The sequence below is a fragment of the Callorhinchus milii genome, unplaced genomic scaffold (genome assembly GCF_018977255.1).
Source record: "Callorhinchus milii isolate IMCB2004 unplaced genomic scaffold, IMCB_Cmil_1.0 Scaffold22, whole genome shotgun sequence".
Classification (NCBI taxonomy): Eukaryota; Metazoa; Chordata; class Chondrichthyes; order Chimaeriformes; family Callorhinchidae; genus Callorhinchus; species Callorhinchus milii.
This window is the reverse complement of record NW_024704763.1, coordinates 7950247-7969983: the sequence shown is the minus strand read 5'-3', so window position 1 is coordinate 7969983 and position 19737 is coordinate 7950247. Positions and strand designations below refer to the sequence as shown.

General features: G+C 43.5%; 1 long non-coding RNA gene across 1 annotated transcript; it reads left to right on the top strand.

Moving 5' to 3' along the window:
* The first annotated feature begins 4941 nt into the window (after positions 1-4941).
* LOC103189111 lies at positions 4942-19559 on the top strand. Its single transcript, XR_489037.2, has 3 exons — positions 4942-5472; positions 15992-16075; positions 19463-19559. It is a non-coding gene; the product is annotated as an uncharacterized LOC103189111 (long non-coding RNA).
* Positions 19560-19737: the final 178 nt, after the last annotated feature.

Below are 19737 nucleotides of genomic sequence, written 5' to 3'. Positions count from 1 at the left end.
CACCCCTTTGTCCCTCTTCGCCTTTCCACAAGTACTATATCTTAAGCAGTGGGATTTACTGCTGGGGCTAAATTATTAATTACCTCTGATGAAAGGCTGATACAATTATTACAGGGTGAGCGCTGAGCAGTTTGCAATTAAAAGCTTACCTGAGGACCTTACGAGAAACAATGGTTTATAAAAAAAATTAGCACAATAAATTGAAGTGAGTGGGGAAATAATTAGACATGGGACCATTACGAAGATCAATGAGATTCACTGCAGAAGATGCAAATGAGGATCTGGGTTAGTTTCTAAATCTAATGTGCGCAAACATTTGAAGTCAATTCTAGGGGCTGTGTCCCTAGAAAGCTTGGGGAACAATGGAGGTAGATCAATCGAAATGCTGTGGGAACTTGCTTCACAATACTACTACTGCTAATAATAATCTTTGCATTTGATATAGCGCCTTATCAATTCATTGAGACGTCTTAAGTTACTTCACAGAATATTCTGCAAAGTGAATTGACTATATTTTGTGGGCGAAACACGGCAGCCAATTGCACACAGCAGCGTCCCACAAACAGTTGAGTGACCAAATTATTATTTTTTTTAAGTGATTATTACCCCCGGAAAGCCATCTGCCAATTAACTAACAACTGGGTTCCTACGCACTGCTCGGTAAACAGAGGCTCGTTGAGTAAGGAAATTTGCCCAATCCTTTGCCCTGCCCGAGATTCAAAGGTATCCCAGGTATCTCACTTGCGCGGTGAGTGCTCTAAGCACTGAGCTACAGGACTCCAATTAATCCAAGCTGTCGCTCTAAGGCCAAGCTCGGGGGCACTGCCTTCATCTACAAAACACACAGTCACTACACTTTACAGTATGTCATGTGAAGTGCTTTGAGATGTCCTCCCAACTTGAATGGCACTATATCAAACCCAATGATTATTTCACCACAAAATATACAGTCAATTTATAGTATATTCTGTGAAGAACTTTGAGATATCTAAACGATGTGATGAGGGGCTAAATCAAATGCAGAGAGAGAGAGAGAGAGAGAGAAATTCAGACCCTGAATAAAAGATAAGTTGACACATGGGTCAAAACAGTTTGTTATGGTTTCATATTGATCCAAGCCTAAACCCATTGAATCTCAGGTCAACGACACTGGTTCCATCAATAGACTGACTGAGTGCTGGAACTAGGCATCAATTCTATTGGATAATTAGGCTTATCGATATAGTGCAAACATTTTACTGTTAATCTCTGCTGACCAAGGTCGTCAAGTGGCTGGACAAACTAATGTCTATTCAAACCACCAGACAGGAGGCTGTGTCAGGGACAGAGTGGAGGCTAAACAACAACAACAACAAATGGCATTTCTACAGCGCCTTTCACGTCGGGAGGATGTCCCAAGGTGCTGGACAGCCAGGGACTTGGACTCTTGCTGGGGGGTCGGGATCAGGAGGAGTGGATGGCAGGGGTAGGAGAGTGACTAAAGGCTCAGTCGAAGAGGAGGGTCTCGAGATGGAACCGAGAGGGAGTAATGGAGGGTAGAGGACAGGAATGGGCACATTTAGGGGGAAGGAAAAATTCTGACCAGCCCGGCAGCTGAGAGGTGTAGGTCCGTGGGGGTGGAAAAAAGAAACAAAAAAGCACGATTTTTGAGTTCTTTAACAATCAGAATTTTTACATTTCCTTCACGCTTTGCAATTCGCCTGCAGCAATAAGTGCAGAAGCGGAATATTGGAGTTCTTCACATTGTTGATGTGACAATATTATTTATTGAAAGAATAATGGGAATTGTGACATCTATTATGCACTCTGACAATATATTGTAAAAATTGGAAATAACGGCGTCAGGCGTGCGTTTGTGTAAAAAATAATATTGACACATTTCCAAGAGCGGTGCAGACTCGAGCAGAATGAACACAGCTCATTGTGTGTTGTCAATTTTTATGATTCCAGATGAAGTCAATAGTGGTTCCATTAACCTGCGAAAAGTTTGAAAAACATTGTTTTCCAAATTTCTCACACCTTATAATAAATAATCGTAACATTTGTGCTTGATATAATGTGAAGACGTTTGAAAGCACCTCACGGGAATTACTTTAAAGTAATCCATGACTGTTTGTGGGATATTGCTGTACGCAATTGGCTTCCATGTTTTACTCACAAAATATATAGTCACTTTACAGTATATTCTATGAAGTTGAGTTTCTATGGGAGGCAAAAAGCAGGGAGTTGTTTTTCTGACTGGAGGGAAGTGTGTAGTGGTGTCCCCAAGGTCTCAGTATTGGGGCCACTGCTGTTTTTGATCTCTATAAATGACCTGGACTTGGGTATAGGGAGGACAATTTCCAAGTTTGCAGATGATACTAAGTTAGGAAAAGTTGTAAACAGTGAGGAGGATAGTAACAGACTGCAAATGGACATAGAGAGACTGGTAACATGGGCAGACATGTGGCAGATGAAGTTTCATGTGGAGAAATGCAAAGTGATGCATTTGGGAGGAAGAATGAGAAAAACAATATAAGCTGATGGTAGAATCTTAAAGGGGTGAAGGAACAGAGAGACCTGGGAGTTCATACAAGAAATCTGTGAAGGTGGCAGGACAGGTAGATAAAGCTGTTAAAAAAGCATATGGGATACTAGGCTTTATAAATAGGGGCATAGAAAACAAAAGGCAGGAAGTTATGATGAACCTTTATAAAACACTGACTGGTTAGGCCAGGATGAGGGACTTTAGTTATCAGGAGAGACTAGAGAAGCTGGGATTATTCTCTTGGAGCAGAGAAGGTTAAGAGAAGTCTGATGAAGTTTTCAAAATTATGAGGAGATTTGATAGGGTGAACAAGGAGAAGCTATTCCCACTGGTGGGTGGGTCAGTAACCCGAGGACACTGATTTAAAATAGTTGTTAAAAGAACCAGAGGGGAGGTGAGGAGAATTTTTTCACACAGCGAGTTGTTGGGATCTGGAATGCATTGCCTGAAAGGCTGGTGGAAGCCGATTCGATAACAACTTTTAAGCGAGAGGTAAATAATTATTTGGGGAGGATAAGATTGCAGGGCTATGGGGAAAGAGTGTGGGGTGGGGGAGGGAGAATAGGATTGAATTGGATAGCTCTTTTCAAAGAGCTGGCACAGGCACGATGGGCCAAATGGCCTCCTCCTCTACTGTATAATTCTATGATTCTATGAGTTAGGAACACTCTTGCCCCTGAGTTAGAAGGTTGTGGGTTCAAGCCCCAAGTCGGGACTTTGCACTCAAAAGCTGATAATCCATTGCAGTGCTGCATTGTCAGAGGGGCTGACATTAAACTGAGATCCTATCTGCCTGTTCATGTGAATGTTCAAGATCTTGTGGTGCTACTCAAAGAGAAAGGAGTTTCTCCCGCTGTCCCGATCAATTTCAGGACAGATACCAGAAAGACTTTCTTTACCCAGAGGACAAACAATGGCTGGAACAGGGTTGGGTGGTTGAAGCCAGGACAGTGGTACTCCTTGAAAAAGCAGCTTGATGCTGTGGTGGAGGTACAGTAGGGCGGGTGTTTTGAAAAGATGAGATTGGATGGGTCGAAGGGCCTTTTTCATCCAAACCGATCTTGCGATTTCAGAGAAAAACAACAACTTGTGTTTATACAGCATTCCTCATGTGGGACAGTGTCTCACAGTGACCTTCACAAAGACGAGTCAGACACTGAGCAAGAAAGGAGAGAGAGAAGGGGGGAGGTGGCCATAGGTAAGGTCAAAGAGTTGGGTGGGAATTAAAGAGATGGGGGAACGGGGAACGGAGGGGTTAGAGGTTGGGGATGAAGAAGATGAAAGCTCTATTAACTCACTGTTAGTGCAGGAGAGATGGTAACAATGGAAAAGAAACATTGCCAAGTTGCTGATTTTTGCTGGTGGGATCGCTGAAGAGTTAATGCACAGAAAGACTTTCCTGAGCCTGGCGATTGCAACTTATTAACTATCTCTGACCACGTCTGACTGACTGACGTCCATGGCTTCTCTGGTCAAATCCTATTACACCTCGTGACGCACAGTGTGCAGCACTTTCTTAGTAAATCTGTAAAAAAAAGCCCAGCTGACAGCACGGTCGATAGAAGCAGTGGAGATGTGCGTGGGAGGTTTCCCTGCTGAAGCCAGACTATTGACACCAGGATTTTTGTCATTTTCCAACAGCTTCTGGGGTTGAGGTGTCCTATCATTTTCTGTGGATGAATTTTCCATCTTGCTTTACAGAACAGCCCTGCTGTGTGTGTGTGCGTATATACATGTGTCCATGTCTGTATCTATGTGTGCGTATATGCATGTGCCGTGTGTGCCCATGTGTGCGCGTGTGTGTGTGCTCATATATGCATGTGCCTGTGTGTATATCTGTGTGTGTGTGTGCCTGTGTGTGTTTATGGATGACGGGTGATGATGGGATCAGATTGGGCGTAATGTCTCGTGAAGATGAAACGATCTTTAGATGTGCTGTGCCTGGGTTCTCTGATGTGACCAGTTCATTGGATGACAACGCAACCTACATTTACATGTCGGGAGGACATCTCAAAGTGCTTCACAGTGCTGGGCGGGTGCTTGAGCTGGGGGTGGGGGTGCTCAAAGAGGAAAGTCTTGAGATGGACCTTGAATGAGGTGAGTGAGGGGGAAAGTTGGAGGAACACAGGGATGGCGAGAGTGCGGGTGGGAGGGTAGGCCAGGAAACAGGCTGATGCCCACTGAGCGAAGGGAATGACCAGGTCAGAAGAGGAGGGGAAGAGATGGAATGGAGGGGTGGGAGAAAGGAAACCTAAATTTGTTCCCTATGTTGTTGGTAAATGTCAGGAGAATGGGACCGAATAAAGTATTTCGGGGAACCTGTTGCTACAACCCTAACCTCTAGAGCTCCCTCCCTTTGCCTCTCTATCTCCTACAGGTTCTACTTACTGCAAGGTAAACAGTGACGTGTGGAGTAAGGAAACTTGCCTAACATTTCGGCCCACATCCTGAAGTCTGACATTCGCTGTTTAAACCTAACTTCGCAATCACTTTTTTTTAATGTAGACCAGAACTCTTGTGGTTTGACTGGACCCGAGGTGTTTTGCTGAGAGCGTTAATTACTGTAACTGCAACACTAATCGATGTCGTGTTCATGTTATTGACCGAGACGTCAGCAGGTCAGAGTTGGGTTAGAAGCTGTGAAGCGAAAGCAATATGTTATTTATCAAAACACTTCATGAGACTTTGTAACTCACTGTTCAGCAGAATTGAAGGCCAATTTAAAGGGATACTTTGTTCTAAAGATTTTTTTTGCAGAAGAGAGTCTTGTGCTGTTTGTGACAAGCAGGCCTCACGCACTGACAAACTCCGTCACGTGTTGGTGTGACTCAATTGGAAAGGAATGAGAAAAAGAGAGTGAAAACCTTATCGTGGAATGGGTGCCCTGTTAAGGCAGCAGAGAGTCTGGATGCGACTGACCTGCTGATCGATCGATACCTGTTCCAGTGAGTGACCGCGTCAATTTCTAGTTGGATGTGACATTTCCAGAGGCCCCTGAAATCCAACCACACGTTGAGAGTTGAGGATATTGATTTGAAAAGACATTTGGCTTTCAGTGAACAGTACGCCTGGCTTTGTTGGTTGCACTCCCACTCGCTGAGACAAAAGCTTGTGGGTTCGAGCCCCTCATTTATTTTAATAATAATTATCCTTCCATTTGATATAGCGCCTTAAACATCTTCGAGACGGCTCAAAGCGCTTCACTGCAGAATGAATTGCCTGTATATTTTGTGGGCGAAACGCGGCAGCCAATTGCGCACAGCAGCATCCCACAAGCAGCCGTGGATTGAGTAACCAAATTATTATTTTGTATTTTTAATTATTTTTAAAAATATATTTTTAGAAGGGATTATTGGTTTTGACATGGATCTCATGGACACTCTAATACAGGGCTGGGGGCGGGGGGGGGGGGGGGGGTTGGTGGAAAAGAGAGCATACTCTGGGATCTTTAACACCCACCTGAACAGGTAGACTGGACCTTGATTTAATGTCTTGTCTAAAGGGCACCTCTGACTATGCAGTCCTTCCCCCTAACACTGTACTGGAGCGTCAGCCTAGACTGTGCGCTCAGATCCTAACAAACACTTGCGAACGGTATCTTTCTTGGTACTAGGGGAAGACTAGAACGAACTTGAGCCAGGACTGTGTAAATAGCTGCCAGAATTGACTTGGGAAAATTCTGAGGCTTGCAGTTCGCTGGCGACAGACATGCTGACCAGCTCCAAACAGGACTGTTCAATACAAACAGCTCGCTACTGCCTGCCGTATGGAGAACTGTCTCAAAATCACCTCAGTTTGTCTCAGTTAGTCCTAACCTGAAACGTCTGGCAATAATAATAATCCTTGCATTTGATACAGAGCCTTATCACGTCTTCGAGACGTCTCAAAGCGCTTCACAGAATATACTGTAATTCTGTAATGTGTGCAAAACGCAGAGGCCAATTGCGCACAGCAGTGTCCCACTAACTGTCATGGATTGAGTGAGCAAATGATTTTTTTTTAAGGGATTATTACCCCGGAAAAGCGAACCACTAATTGACTGACAACCAGGTTCCTACTTACTGCTAGGTAGACAGAGGGGTGTGAAGTAATGAGACTTGCCTAACGTTTCATCCTGCTTGGGAATCGAATCCAGGTCTGAGGCGAGTGCTCTAACCATTAAGCTACAGGACTCCACATGATCCATTATTATGCATCCATTTTACCTTTCTGGGAACAGCGTGTGTTCCTCTGGTGAGACTAATAGCCCTTATATTAGATACAGCTCCTTTCACATCAGGAGCACATCTTCTATGATTCTATACGTTTGGAGGGCTATGTGGAGAGAGTGGGTGAGTGGGATTGAATTGGAAGCTCTTTTCAAAGAGCTAGTACAGACATGATGGGCCGAATGGCCTCCTCCTGTGCTGTATGATTCTATAATTCAAAGTGTTTCACAGGATTTAATGTAAAATGCGATGACTGTCCTCCAACAATACAGCACTTCCTAGACTATGAGTTTGAAGTCCTGACATGGGGTTTGAACCCATAACTCTTAGACTCAGAGGCGAGAGTGCTACCTTCTGAGCCAAGCTGACACCTTTGCCCTTATGTTCAGTCACCTCAGTCCCAACATTCAACTTGATCTCAGGCTTTAAGTCCCTTTTGTCTCAAAATTTAAGACCACAAAGATTTGCGCAAAATTCTTAAAAGCAGCCCTAATTTGGAAGCCGCTTTTCTGACCAAAGAAACCGGTGTCGACCATATTGCTTTAAGAAGCACAGATTTGGAGTTGCAAAGGGCAATTTCAGGACAGACGTTTTTGTCTGAATCAAACCCAGGTTTCTCGCTTGCGAGGAGAGTGCTCTAACCACTGATCTGCAAGACTCCACATTTAAGCTGTGCGGTTTTAGATGGTTAGACTCCAGCAATTACCCCAAAGCAGACTCTGTGGTACCCAAGCCTTGGCTCTTGCCAACCTACGTCTAAAACTTTGCGGAATTAAATAAGCAGGATGAGTCCTTCCAGGGAGAGAGTGTGCATTCGATTCCAGCAATCTATCTCTGGGATTTCCATGTGCAGGTGGGATGCATGAAATTCTCAGCTTGGTTAGGATACTCTTTCCCCATGTGTCAGACACTTGGCTGACTAAGAAAAGTGTGTGAAATGTTGGGGTTTGCATTGTGGAGACTTATTGGGCGATCAAACGTTTGTTTTCCTTAAAGCTAGTTCACTGAGAGGCCGATAGAGATTTTTGGGCAGTGATTCTGTCTTGCTGGCTTGCATCGCAGAGATCCGATGGGCTGTGAGGCGTGGGATTATATTTCACGAGCCGCGAAAAAATGCCATCTTAACCCCCCCAACCTTCCAGTCTGATTTCTGGCTGACTGGTTCCAGAGCTTCCCCCATAAATCATCACCTCATCATTATTCAACTCTACATAAAAATGGCATCTTTATTAGGAGGTACTTGAGTATTAAATAGATCAGCCGACGATTTTGCATCAAGGGCATGCCAGAGGATGTCAAATCACAGATATGTTCCCCGTTGCCACGGCAACTCTGAAGTTTCATAGACTGAGAAAGTTCCCTCGTTGACATCCTGAGACAGTAATGGATTGTATCGTTCCCCTCTATCCCCGTCATGTTTGCTCCACAAGTGTTGAACCTGGCTCAGTTGATATCACTTCTCGTTTCCGCAGATGGTGAGTTCAAGTGTTGGGTCAGGACATTGAGCTCACAACATAGGATGACACTCCAGTCCAGTGCTTTGGTGGGTGTGGGGAGTGGGTGAGGGCATATTATGGCGTTTCCAACAACTTACCAACAAGCTTTATTGTTGGAGGCACCATCTCTGTAGCACTATGGAGTCCTGCAGGGTATTGGTCAGAGCACTCGCCTCGCAAGCTAGAGAACCCAAGCTGGGTTCGATTCCCAGGCTGGGCGAAACCTTAGGCACTCGAACAATCTCATGAAATGTTCTACTGCAGGAAGCAGGCAGTCAAAACTGAACAGTGCAGGTGAATGGTTAGATATTCTGCATTGAATTAATTTGTGTTGCTCTTGGGGTGGGGGCGTAGTGGGTGAGGGAGAGCACAGAGAAGCCTTCGTAAATGTTCTCTCGGTAGATCAAAGAAGTGTCTTGACAGGACATGTTACGCGAGGCTGTAAATTAATAGGATTGATAATTTGACTGGCTCTCGCTTCCCCATGCATTCCCCATTTTGTTGTTCTATTTGTCACACATGAACCTCCGTGGCCTCAAAAGATTGTTCGCCAGTACCGACACGGGTTTGCGTCTCCATCTCCAGTCACCTCTGCCTTATTGCTCTTTGTGTCGTCGCTACTTTAATTGCAAACGCTTGTCTTTAATTACATGTCACAAGAGGTGTGACGCAGGCTGGAGGTTTAAGCTGGGTTGCGAAAACGATTATGTCTTTAGCTCTCTCGCACGCTGCAAATAATTGCCCGTGTTCTAAAATTAAAATCTCATTTCGACTGAGGCTGCGGATTAAAGGCGGCAGTGTGTGTGGAGGTTACACGGTTAAACCCTCGGATGTTATTTTGCGAACTTGTATTGGGTAGTTCTTATTAACTCAGCAATTCAGAATGCTGATTTGATGCCGCGGAGATTGTCAGCACCGAGATGAAAGCTGAGGAAGCTGTCAATCCTGAAGTCAATGAAATGTGCGTGTGTCCCATCTGCAGTTATCTTGTATAGTCCCTTATACAGTCACTGGGAGCAGGGATTCTTCCCTCTCATTTCCCTTGCAAGCTAAAGCCCTAATGTTAAGTGCTTTGAGATGTTATTTTGCCTGAAATGTGTTCTGCTAGTGTAAGGTGTTGCCATCCCCATTATGTTAGGTTGTAGAGCGGAACAGGAATGTAACCTGAACGAGAACAGTTTGTTTAGATTCGGGACCAGGCAACCACGGACTGTTTTGCAAAGTGTGACACAGAGAGTTGTTCATAACCTTAACATTGGCAGACTCGGGTCTGTCTCATCAACCTCCATTCTGGTACACGGAGATTAACGTCACGGCTGTTTGTGAGACATTGCTGTGTGCAAATTGATGGACGCTACACTTTATAATAATCCTTGTATTTGTATTTTCAAGACGTCTCTAAAGTGCTTCACAGAATATATTGTACGGTGAATTGACTGTACATTTGTGGGCGAAACGCAGCAATTGTGAACAGCAGTGTCCCCCAAACAACATCAGCATTCTGAATTGCTGAGTGTCCTGCTTTTCTGGAAACATTTAAAAAAATAATTTGGTCACTCAATCCACGACCGTTTGTGGGACACTGCTGTGCGCAATTGGCTGCCGCGTTTTGCCCACAAAACACACAGTCACTACACTTTAAGGTATATTCTGCGAAGTGCTTTGAGACGTCTGGACAAGATAAGACACTATATCAAATGCCAGGATTGTCGTGATTGAGTAACCAAATTATTATTTTATTATTTTTTTCCTTGAGGGATTATAGTCAGGCATGTGGAGTAAGGAAACTTGCCCAAGGTTTCGCCCTGCCCGGGTATCGAACCCAGGTCCCTCACTTGTGAGGCGAATGCTCTAACCGCTGAGCAGTAATTCCCACAGAGTGCTTTGAGATGTTCTCCCGATGAGAGTCGCTGCATCCAATGCAAAGATTATTTTTATTATTACTTGTTATGTTTTCATGAAACACAAGGCAGCTCATAATTGTGGCAATAGAATGGGACAGAACAGAAATGGGCAGTTTGGCCCAACTATTCCATGCCTATACTTCACTTGAAGCTGCAACCACTCTTGATCCTGTTTTATCATCTCATCCGAAGGATGGCACCTCCGATCATGCAGTGCTCCCCCAGTTCTACTCTGGAGTGTCTGCCTAGACTCAAAGACCCCGAATGGGACTTGAACCCACAACCTGCTGACTGGGAGGTGAGAGTACAACCGACTGAGCCAGGCTGACATACTGCAATGCACAAAGCCCCTTCATTGTAATAGATGACCGATGAAAATCTTTTCTAATAATTCTTGAGTGCATTGGTTATTTTGAGGTGGTGATGGGGGTTGGGGGAGCGATCATGATTCAGATGAATCCAGCTCTGTCAAGAATTAGCAATAGGAAGCACTGAACTGTTGCCAATGTGGCTGGAGCTCTAACTTATACTGTAACCACTGATTCAGCGAGGTACTAAATTCCTAGCTTGCTTGTCAGGACAAAGTGCAAACTTTTAAATCCCTATTTACACTGCAGCTGTAGATCCAAATTTGCCTTGAATCAATATTCCCTTTGCGTAAGAACAGCGTGAATGTATTTACTTTGATGTATTATAATGTGAGAGCTGTTTTGGATGACTTTGCAATTACTGTCCACGCTTTGACTGTCAGGGAATTGATGGTGAAGAACTGACTGGTCATTTCTGGATGAGATTGCTCCAACAATGGCACGTGTTTATCTAGAATCTTTCATGGAAAAAAAATGCCTCAAAGCACGTCATACAATTTTCAATCAATTAGATTCGAGCGGGAAAGCATTTGTTCTTCCAATCTTGGCCACACATTCCATCTTCTTCTAACTCTCTTCAGTCCTCCCGATGTGAAAAACACTGTGTAAATATAATTTTCACTTTATTGCATTGTGCGCGCGCTTGTGTGTATGTATCAAATATTCTCTTAACCTTAGCTGCACTTTAAGGATGATCACAAATCAATATGGCAACTGCTCTGGCCACTAGTGCTGGGCAGACATTAAATGTGCACAGAGACAGACTTAGTTTGCGAATCTGGTGACCTGAAAAATATGGAATGCTTGACCAGGATCACTGGTTAGAGAAATATTGGAAATGGAGTAAAATAAAAGGGAGAGTTGTGAGTAGGAAAGAGCAGGCAAGAGGACTGGAAGTACAGTTCTTTCAGAGACACAGCAAAGGTCAAGTGGTCTTCTGTGGTACAGTCTGGGATTAAACAAATGACTTGAAATCGGGAGGAAATATGAAGGTTTTTAAAAAATATGTTAAACAATGAGGTAAGGAAAATGAATGGAAGAGGAATGAGGAATAGGTTAGGGGTTAGATGTTTAAGGAAAGGATTTGTTCGCCCTGTAGCAAGTTCTCCCCGTAGAGAGGGAAAGTAGCATGAAGATTCCAGCTTGTTCTGTAACAAGCTAGTCAGATGATTGCAAAGATTGATGAGAAACCTAAACTAAGTGGAGGTTTAATCCGAAATTAAGATGGAAAATGGCAGACTAATTAGATGCAGGCCAATTACATTACTTAAAAACTTCAATTAGTCCATGAAGACTCCAGGTCTGTTTGCGCAAACATGTAATTATTTTTTTAAGGCTATTTCAAGAAGACTGCAAGGACTTCACTTTGCTTGTAATTCCACTTTGCAAGGCTCATCGTCCAAATATAGTGCCCATCTGTTCTATGGCTATTGTGTGAAGGAAAAGGTCCGCTTTGGGGGAGTAGGTTTGGAGGATTATTCCATGTACAACTGGTTGTGTGGGACTTGCCAAAAGGAAGAGTAATTTGTTTTATCTAGCGTTTAGGGTTCCAAACATTGGTGGCCGTGCTTTCAGCCACTACGCCCCGAAACTCTGAAACACTCTCATTCTATCCCTCCGCCTTGTTCCTTTCTTCCCCATCTGCAGGTCCCGCCTGAAGACCTTCCTATTCAGTCATGCCTACGGTCACTGCCCCCTCCCCCTGGCTAGGGGACGTGCTCCATTATCAAGCGCTCTGAGACGCCACCCTGTGTGAGGGGCACTGTGTAAATGCAAGTTATTGTTTGATGAAACGTTAAACCAAGATCCCGGTGACCTGACTATCAATCCTCCAGATAAATTAGGTCACTCACTTCATGGCTCTTTGTGGGACACTACTGTGCACAAAATTCATTGCAGCTTTGGCCCACAACATACACAGTTGCTCTATTTTACAGTAAATTCTGTGAAGCGCTTTGAGACATTTTGATGATGTGATAAGGAGTCATATCAAATGTAGGAATTATTATAAAATATTCAACCATGTTGCTCTGGCAAAAGTAACTTTTACTTCACAGGCGCAGAAGGAAGACAGATAGATATAAAGAGAGAAAATAAAGGATAAAAATATCTAGTCCCGTGGTGGCCAGTTTGTGGCTTGCGGGCCGGAAGTGGCCTATTGGGCCGTTAAGAAATGCCCCAAACATTTACACTAGACTAGGTAAGTCCGTGTTCAATCAATGTGTTTTCAGGTTTTTATTGATTGAATATTTCTTGATTAATACCATAAAGCTCGCAGTAAGTAGGACCCCAGTTGTTAGTTGATTGGCAGATCGCTTTTCTGAGGGTAATAATTCCATCAAAATAAATAGAAAATAATTTGGTTACTCAATCCACGACCGTTTGTGGAGCACTGTTGTCCGCAATTGGCTGCATGTTCTCTCACTTTGCCCTGTTTAGGAGCAGGCTAGCGACTGCAGATATCCAGTCGCTCACGAATAGTGAGTTGTTTGCTCCATCAGCGCAATGTGTTGTTTAGCAATTCTTCATTTAGATTTGCTGGAACCAGTCTGTCTATCTGTGTTTGGACTTCATTAGCATTGCATCCAGCAGTGCGCAATGAGGAAATTAAAATGAGCAGCAAAAGTGAAGAGCGATTGATGGATTCATTTGTTACTCTTGAGTCAACAGTTTTATCACGTTGTAATATTCGACAGCCAATGTGGCCACAATACAAATTGGTTAGTTCTGTATGAACATTCATTTACAAATCCAATATCCACCTCTGGGACACGTTAATTTGCTTTATCTAATACCCGGGACGCAAAATAGATGTGTACAGCGTATTATAGCTCCCCTGAAAGTTGCTTTGTATACAACCTTAAAGCAGCTTAGTGCAATGAATAATTATAGCTGACTATACATCAAACTGACTATCAAACAATTGTAGGAGGCTTGTCATGTCGATCTATGTTGCTTGGCACTGTTGGTAGCGCTCTCGCCTCTGGGACAGCTTTTGTGTTCTAACCTCCCAGCGACTACAGCTTGCTTTACAATACAGTGGAGCGCTGTATTGACGGACATGTCGTCCTTTGGATGTTAAACTGAGGGCCCATCTGCCTGCTCAGCTGTATATTGAAGATCCTGTGACATCTAGTTGAAAAGAAGAAGAGACGTTCTCCCGATGTCCTGGCCAACAATCCCTCAGACAAACTGATGAATTTGGTCATCTATCTGTGTGCAAATTGGCCTCCACGATTGCCTGCACAACACTGACACTGCATTTGATAGCAATTAGCTGCGAAGTGCTTTGAGATGTTTCAGTGTCATTTCAGCATTGGATCAAACACAAATATTGTTAGTTATTTTCTCAGATTGGGTTTCAACAGCACCAAAGATATCACAAGGAGATTTCTACAGAGTTGTGTTGCAACTCCCTCCGCTCTACTTAACTCGGGCTTGTTACAAATCCTGCAAGCCTCTCTGCCCCACATCAATAAGCAAGCCTGAGGCCACTTTAGGCCCACTGTTTGGAATTCTCTCCCTGAATCCCTTTGCCTCTCTTCCTCCACCTCCGCTTTCAAAGCCCGTCTTAAAAATCTCTTTTTGTCTCTGCTTTAGCCCACCTCCACCATGCATCCCAACATGGGTTTCCATTCAGTCTCTCTGTAACACTTTGAGACATTCTCTCACATGAGAAGTTGTTGCTGTCTCCATCAACAACATGGGTGTAATGGCTCATTCAGGTGATTCTATCTAATGCAACACAAGACAATATAATTTACACTTTAAGTGCCTTGCACCTCAGGAGGAGATTCCTTCCCAATATATTGCTCAGTTCATAGAGCTTGCATATTCAACATAATTTGGTTTATAGATATATACCAAGCATTGTTAAGTCCCTAAGCATTTTATTTCAATAATAACCTTGGACCTTAGCACATTGTTAAAATGTCTAAATGCGCATCATCAAGATTTACTGTAGAGTGTAGTGACTATGCACTTTTGGGCAATTTGCACATGGCAATGCCCTGCAATCAACTGCAAGTAACTATCACATCACGATACTTTTCTTTGTAATAGTTAGTTCGGTCCAACAGTCTCCCACTGATTCACACAACTTACAGTGCTTTGATATCCCACAGTCTGGGCTGTGTTCAGCCTATAAGTCTTGCGTGTTTAATGCAATGCTCACTCTGCACTCATAAGTAGCTGGCTGCAAATGTCCAGGGGCATTTAACCGAAAATGGCCTATTTATGCTCAAAAGTGGCTCTGGAAGCAACGGCAGATGTTTAAGAACACTTACTTTGTTCGCGGTTCTGTAAGATTCCCCCAGGCAAGCGTCCCGAGATGTTAATGTGCATCTGTTACAATTTTTTGAGCGCTCCGCTGGGTTAGCATGCATGAAAAATGAATCTAATAAAAAAAAACTGCTTCATTCAGACAATGCTGTTTATTCACGAAGCAATTGTAAAACTAGTGCAGGTGCAGAGGGCAGAGAAACCCTTTGTCAATGCCCAATTAGAGAGGAAGCAGATTTCGGTTTCATAGTTTACACCAATTTGCGAAAACACAGTTGGGGTAATCAGCCTGCGAGAGCACGGAGGTGTTTTTGGCAGCAAGAGCGTAAGAACGGCACATGATTGCTGGTGATTTGCAAGAACAGCGCTGCTGTATTGTAATTTACTGCTGGCATGAATGCTAAACCATCTGATGGTAGCTTAGATGAAATTCGGGTTGCATACCCAAATGAACAAGACAAAATGAACCATTTGACCCTTAGGTTTGGATTTCGTTGGCAGCAAATTCTCCAACGTGGTGTGAAAACTGAAACTTGCCAGGAAGACTGCGCAATGATAATAATAATAATTAATCCTTGCATTTGATATAGCGCCTCATCACATCTTCTAGCCGTCTCAAAGCGCTTCACAGAATATACTGTAAAGTGAATTGACTGTATATTTTGTGGGCAAAATGCAGCAGCCAATTGCGCACAGCAGCCTCCCACAAAAAATCGTGTATTTTTTTTTGAAGGAATTATTATCTCCGGAAAAACAATCTGCCAATTGACTAACCACCAGGTTCCTACTTACTGCTAGGTAACCAGAGGCGCCTGGAGTAAGAAAACTTGCCCAACATTTCGCCCTGCTGGGAATCGAACCCAGGTCTCTCGCTTGCGAGGCGAGTGCTCCAACCATTGAACGGCAGGACTCCATCACGTATTTGAGGCGTCTCAAAGCACTTCACAGTAAAGTGGATTGATTATGTATTTTGTGGGTGATACACTGCTTCCAATTGCGCACAGCAGTGTCCCACAAACAGTCAACTTGTGCAGGGATCAACTTGGCTTTGGCTAAGTTGGATGCATTTCTAGCTTCTGTGTTGGGGAGTGCTGCATTGTCGAAGGTGCCATCCTTTGATTAAGACATGTTGGCATGTTGATCTTGCATTATTGTGGTCTGTATTTCAGTCTTTTCTCAATTTTCCATTTGTGTGTTCTATATACAGGAGTGAACTCAGATTTCTGTGTTTTCCTGAATGAAACAAAAATTGGAAGGATTTCCAACTCTGACCTTGATGAGGAAGGTTTGGGTAAGCAATCACAACTTGCATTTACATTATTTATACTGTTTATATATGGCATTGGGCTTATTAATACTTTTAGACACCTTAAGAAAGCAGAACAACAGAGCATAGGTTCACGGTTGTCAGAGGCAAGTGTAGCGCAGACTTTACAAGGGAAACAATCAATAACAGGAACATGTTATACAGAATGGTAGGAACATCTTGCTCTGAGAGCTGGAGCAACCTCAATGGACCAAATGGCCTCCTTCATTGCTGTAAATTTCCATGATTCTTATGACCTCTTGGAAGCACCTTTATATTCATTATGTTCCAATGGATCAGATGCAGAATGCTTTTTTTTGTGCAAACAAAATAGATGTAATTAACGCAGAAAAAACTCTCTTGACAACAGTAACAAAATTATATTGGGCCCCTGGTGAATGTAAGAGATTTTATTGCGCCCATTAACTAGTCTTGGCTCCGAAATAGATGTGGTCCGACTATTGAGGGATGGATGGCAGCAATAAAGGAATATGGTTTGCTGAAGGCAGCAGATGCTCGGGACAGTAAATTGCAGGAGGCAGCTCACGGTAAACTTATTGGGAGCTTATTTCAAGTCACCGTTTCTGCAGCAGGAGGACTCTTAAAATTAAAATTAATTCCAAAACCAGACGGAGCAGAGAGGAGCCCTGGTGGATGTTAGCAAAAAAACAGCAACTCTGAGCCAACATGTGTAAGACTGTCTAATTGGAGACAAATGTTCCAATTACATCTCAGCTGGATAACTGTGACCAAAGAGGTTGGGGTCCACACTCCAATGTACTGAATGGTTTGTGTATGCACACACACGTTGCGGCCCCGAGTTTTAAGCTGAGCCCAGAGACAGAACAACTGATTTAAAGGCTGTAATAAGACAGAAATTGCCTTTTCCTGGCATTTGGTACAGCGCCTTAGCACATCAAAACACCTCTCGGGTTTTACGGTGAATTGTAGTGTAAGCAAACATGGCAGTGAGTGACCATTTTTTTTTATTTGGGGGTTTCTTGGCCAGGACAGCGGGAGAAACTCCCTTCCATGTTCCGCCCCTCCAAGATCTGCCGACAAGCCAGACTGGGCTGTGCTCTCATCAGCAGTGCCCTGGAGTACTGTGGACCCGCGTGGCTCAGGAACCGGACTGCCAAGCCCACTGCAGTGGGTGCGCTTGACTCCGACATTCCGTGAGCAAACAAATCACTTTGGAGCCAGTTCAGCTCAGGTCTCTGGAGACTCCACTTACCTCCTCCCTTCATCCCCCCCCACCACCTTAGGCGAAGAATAAAGGAGAATAAATGAACTTGTCCTTTCAAGTAGATTAGATTTATCAGCATCTTCTGTGAAAGCGATCCGGAACAGTCAGCATACATAAATGCTTAGGTCCGTTAGCTTTAAAAACTATTATGATTTTCCAGATCACTCCTCATCAATTTACATCATTGGAAGTGACGTTAATTCTTCCATTTGAAGAGCGACTTAGAGTTGAGAGCTGGATCTTTGTTTCTCTTTCCCAATCCATCTCCAAGGAGAGATGGTAAAATGGTAAAATAAGGTTATCTTGTGGGTCAGCTTGGCTCAGTGGTTACACTCTCACCTCCGATTCAGAAGGTTGCGGGTTGAAGCCCCACGTTGAAACTTTGAACCCATGGTTGATGCATTGTTGGAGGGATTGTCATGAGGTCCCATTCAGATTGACAATAAAGATCCCGTGGCGCTATATGAAAAATGAAGGGAGTTTGTCTCCCAGTGTCCTGGTCAACAATCATCCAGATAAAATTGGTCATTCACTTTATCGCCATCTTTGGGACGTTGCTGTGGGCAATTGTCTGTCGGATTTGCCTACAAAATGCACAGTCAGTGCATTTTATGGTAAATCCTGTGAAGCACTTTGAAGCATCCTTTTGCAATGACAGGACATGATGTGATATGAAATGTAAGGATTATTATTATTTTAAAATAATTACCCTACGATCAGCTCTTTATTACAACAACAACAACAAGATTTCATTTATAGAGCACCTTTCACGTCGGGAGGACGTCCCAAGGCGCTGGACAATTGGGTCAGGACTTATTAAACTTATAAATTGTTCCTTGAAACTTGAAGCACCTGAGAGATTGTATCTGAGCATTTGTACAGAGCACACTTTGGGTGAAGGATGCAGTAGATATTGCCTTGGCTGTATTCAATTGCAGTGGTGTGATTGAGCGTCCGTTGAAGCTAACACTATCCCGTAGCCTTGGCAGCTGCACTCCGGTGTGAATTGATTTGAGATTGAGCCTCTCCACATAGAACTCTGGCGATTCAGCAACTCTTAGATGTAAAGGTGAGCAGCTCACAGGTCAAGACAAACACAGTATCAAACGTGAGGAATGTTAAAACCATGTTGACCATTCTCTGAAGCCTTTCCACAACAACAACAATAATAATACTTGCATTTGCTGTAAGGTCTTATCACAAACAGTCGTAGATCGAGTGACCAAATGTTTTTTTGAAGAATTATTAAAAGATCTTTCTCTTTGACAGCACCTTAACTCACCTTCCTCTCATCTCCCCTCTTACCCACCCCCCATACCACCCCACCATCTCGCTTGGGTTCTCAATGCACCTCTGTAAAGTGCGTTGAGACGTTCTCCTTAAGTGAAAGATGCTGGGTATGATAACGTTGTTGTTGTGTTGTTGGTGATGGTAGACTTGATCATGATGAGAAGCAGTTCTGCAAGTCAATGAGGCATGACAAAGCAAGGCAGCTAATACAACGCAGCTCAACACCGGGTGAAAGGGAAAATCTGACGCTTCCTATGAGCTCAGAAAGATGATGTTTTCTGCCATTGGGTGATTTTTTTTTGCTTATTTTGATGCTCAGGCTTACAGGTTGAGTAATGTTATTACCCAGGACGTTGCTGGAGTCCTAAAAGTGAGACTTTACCCATTGAATCTCTACTTCCTGCTTTCTGCAGTGCAGCATTCTAGTGCAGTGCTGGGCGAATGCTGCATTGTTGGAGCTGCCGTCCTTTGGACGAGATGTCTTTGAACAGTCTGCCTGTTCAGCTTAAAGATCAATGGCATTGTTCGAAAAACAAAAGGGTAGATTTCTCTCTCCCAGTGTCCTGGCCAACAATCCCCCAGATTAAATTGATCATTCATTTCATTGGCTGTTTTGTGTGACATTGCTGTGCACAAAGTGGCTTCCAGATTTGCCTGCAAATACACTATATACTGTAATACCGTGAATCACTTTGCGATGTTTGGACAAAGCGATAAAAGGCTATATCGAATGCAAAGATTATTATTAATAAAACTGAAACCGCAGGTGGGCGAAGAAAGAAGAGAAACTGCAGTGATTTTCTGATGAGAAAACCTGTTTGGCCTTTTGCTTTCAGAACAATCCGACTGATCGCTGGCAACAGAACATAAAGAATATAATAATCCCTCACATTGTCAAGACATTGCTTCACGGGATCTACTGTCAAGTGCAAAGACTGTATATTTTGAAGGTGAACATAGCAACCAATTTCAGCACAGCAACATCCCACAAACAGCTGTGAGGTGAATGACCAATTTTATCTGGGGGATTGTTGGCCAGGACATTGATCAGCCCCAGAATTTAATCAACTTCAGACAGGAATCAACTGGCATAAACTAGCTTGGAGGTGAT